The sequence below is a fragment of the Cibotium barometz genome, chromosome 3 (assembly GCF_041138505.1).
Source record: "Cibotium barometz isolate CiBa-2024 chromosome 3, ASM4113850v1, whole genome shotgun sequence".
Taxonomy (NCBI): domain Eukaryota; kingdom Viridiplantae; phylum Streptophyta; class Polypodiopsida; order Cyatheales; family Cibotiaceae; genus Cibotium; species Cibotium barometz.
Genome location: NC_141048.1, coordinates 67,095,179 through 67,098,946, shown reverse-complemented (window position 1 = coordinate 67,098,946; position 3,768 = coordinate 67,095,179). Strand labels below are relative to the sequence as shown.

General features: G+C 41.2%; 1 pseudogene; it reads right to left on the bottom strand.

Moving 5' to 3' along the window:
- Positions 1-2,109: 2,109 nt before the first annotated feature.
- LOC147640437 (uncharacterized) lies at positions 2,110-3,303 on the bottom strand (annotated as a pseudogene).
- Positions 3,304-3,768: the final 465 nt, after the last annotated feature.

The following is a 3,768-nucleotide window of genomic DNA, read 5'->3' as shown; positions in this document are numbered from 1 at the left end:
GAAAGATGATCCGCCAATACATGAGATTTTCCAGGACGAGTAACCACCTCAAAATCAAACTCTTGAAAAAGTAACATCCATCGAATTACTCGCCCCGCAAGATCTGTCTTGTTCAAAAGGTATCTTAGTGCTTGATGATCCACATAAATTGTAAAAAACTTGCCCAATAAATAATGTCGATATTTATTCACGGCAAATACCATGGATAAACATTCCTTCTCCGTTGTAGTGTAATTTCTCTCTATCTCTGTCAAATTCCGACTCGCATAATAAATCGGATGGTCTACCTTCTTATCGTCTGCTTGACAAAGAACTGCTCCTACAATTGTGTGTGAAGCGTCTGCATGAATATGAAAAGGTTTAGACCAATCTGGGGGTATCAAAACTGGTGCTTTTATCAATCGATCTTTGATCGTATCAAAAGCCTCCTGACAATCTTGTGACCATTCAAAGGGTACATCCTTTCGAAGAAGAGTAGTTAAAGGGTTTACCACCGAAGAAAAATTCAATATGAATCGGCGATAATAATTAGCATGTCCCAAAAACCCTCGTAATTGCTTCATGGTTGTAAGAGCAGGCAGATCACGTATCTTATTGATTTTACTATCATCCACAGTAATGCCCTCAGATGAAATCACGTGACCTAACAAGATTCCTTTCTTAATGCCAAAAACACATTTCTCCGGATTCAAGGAAATACCGGTTTGCTAACAACGATCAAAGACCTTAGCCAACTTCTCAGGCATATCCTCCTCATCCCCTTTAACTGAAAAATCGTCCAAAAAGATTTCCATCCACTTTTGTAAAAACTCTTGAAATGAAGCCATCATCACCCGTTGGAAAGTAGATGGAGCATTACATAATCCAAATGGCATCACTTGATAAGCATAAGTTCCCCATTCTGTTGTAAAAGTGGTTTTTGGTTGATCATCTGGGTGGATTTGTATTTGATTATAACCGCTAAAACCATCTAAGAAGGAATACAATTTATGCCCTGCTACTCGGTCTAGAACTTGATCAGTGAAAGGCAATGGAAAGTGATCCTTCTTAGTCTTATCATTTAGCTTTCGATAATCCACACAAATTCTAATCTTACGATTTTTCTTTGGAACAATTACAATTGGGGAAACCCACTCACTGTATGCCACAGGATAAATGAAACCCGCATCTAACAGCTTTGTTATTTCTGCTTTCACAAGCTCTGCATAGACAGGGTTTGTGCGCTTTTGACGTTGGCATACCGGCCTAGCGTTTGGCTCTAAATCAATGTAATGCTGGCATATCTCAGGTTTCACTCCCTGCAAGTCTTTATAGGACCAAGCAAAGACATGTTTGTATGTTTGTAGAACCTCTCTCAATCTAGTTAAGGTTCGTTCTTGCAATTGACTCCCCAATGTAAAGCATTTTCCCTCTTCAACTTCCCAGCGCTGAGTAATTTCTAATGCATCAGAAACAAAGGCTTATCGTCGACCAGATCTAGCTTGTATAGGTGGATGGTCTTTCACTTTGAAACAAACATTTTCTAGAAACTTTTGCTTGGTGTTACACTCCTCCTCCTCTTTGTGCGAAGAATGAGCACTTACAAGACTTTCATGGGTATAAGGTATCACCATTAAAGGGTCTATTTCCTCTTCATCATTGATAGGCTCCTCAATTTGGACCATAAAAGCATCCCTCACTACCTCAATCATCTTGAAATCAGTCCAATCATTGAACTCTCCTCCATCACCTCCTATTGTTTCATTGTATTGTGCTTTCAAGAACTCTCTGGAAAATGACTTATTTTTCCTTCTACTCATCTTTTGCAACGACGAGCCATCCTCACTCTTGTTATCTTTTTGCTTATATCTATCACATTTTATGAGCAACTTTCGAGTATACCTCGCATTATATTTGAGTTCTTGTCGACAACGACCAATCTCACGATCTTTTTCTCGAAGTAAGGCTTCCCAAGAAGTTTCTTCTTCATGACGGCACTCTTCAAGTTGCAAGGTCAAATCTTGCAAATGTCTAATTTTTATCTCAGCTCGTCCCTTATCTTCCTCTATAGCAGCTTCACCTTCCTTAATAATGCGTCCATCGACTCACTAGAAAAAACTCATTCTAGCTCTAACTGCTCTTGCAATTTCTCAACAAGGGCATATAGCTCTTGGTGCCTTGCTTTATCCCGTCTGCTCTCCTCTGCTTGATTGTATCCATGCAAAAGCAATCCACTACACACTCCTCTGGTGATGACAACCAATCGGTAATGTCATTGTCAGAGTCATTCTCCGAAGAAAAATGCACTCGATATTCTCCCATACCAGCATCCAAAGCAAAGTTAGAGCACTCTCTCTTTTGCATTATAGGCTCCTCCGTATCAACCATTTGCATTTGATACCCATTTTGAAGAAAACGAGCATACTTATCTTTATTTAATGCAAAGCGTTCTTGGACTACTTCCTCACCAACGGATGTATCACTTCCATATCCCGTCATTTCTTCGGTTGTAGAAGGTGGTTTAGTGAACTCCCTCAAGAATTCTTTAGACACAACCCTCAATTGAACTCTATCCGTGCGTGGACCTATGGTTATTATCCCTTTATGCCACTTTTGAACACATCGAGCTTGTACTAACCAAGGTCGTCCTACCAAGATTGGAAACGCTGCACCATAGGAATGGGGTCGCACTACTAGATAGGTAACGCAAAACTCCAATCCAGCTATTATAGTCTTTACTCCTTGAAGCAGACCTAATGGTTTCACTCGACGTTGATCTGCTACTCGCAACATGATATTTGTGGGCTCTAAACCCTTTAGGCCCAACTCTTCCATTGTGTGTTCAGTCATGAGATTCACCGCAGCTCCTCCATCTAACTGTACCCCCATGACCTAATGATGTCCAATTTCTACCGTAATAGTCGGAGCCTCAGAATCCATAAACATATCAATTACTTGCACTCCTGTTTCCAAAGGTTCTTTAGGAGTCACTTCTTTTCTCACCCGCGAACGTCGACGTGCAAGTCGTTGATACATCTGCTTTCGACATATTGGAGAGATCTCCGCTAATGTAGGTAGACTAATAGACACCTCACCCCGTTCCAATATATCCCATAAATCAAATTGAGGTTTTGGATCAACTTTAGCACCTATCCCGACCTTCTTAGCACGTGGTACTTTTAATCTATCAGGGAAAGGTGTTACACCAAGTTGGAAGTGAGGGCCTTTTCCTACACGTGCTATGGGAGGTTGATCAGACGATTGCTCATCCGACACTGGCTCTTGACTCTCTGCAACTTCCTCTAAAGATGCCTCCTTAAGCATGCTTACTTTTCCTCCTTCTAATTGGGTTGATTTCAGCAAGCTTTCCGCAGTCCTTTGCACTTTCCCCTGGGATCTAGTGACAACTCCCACCATTGGATGATTATGAGAAAATGTCACCTTTCTAGATTTTCTGTCTGCCGATTCTTTCCTAGCACCTACTATAGGGACTACTTCCACTAAATTTGCTGAAGTACTTGGACCCTCATCTACAATTTGCTTCCCTTTGTCCCCTATTAATTTTGCATTACTTTTAGGGCAATCTTTCTCCTCGTGGCCCTCCTCACTACATTGCTTGCATAAAGGAACATAATCTTGGTGTGCCCTTGCATTCGGGCAATATGCAGCAATGTGGCCTTCTTGGTGGCAGTTCCAACAAATCACTGTTCCTTGGGTAATTGTATTAGGACTTCCATATCCTTGATAACCCCGGCCAAAATATGGCCGATATGGTGACCCTGGCATTCC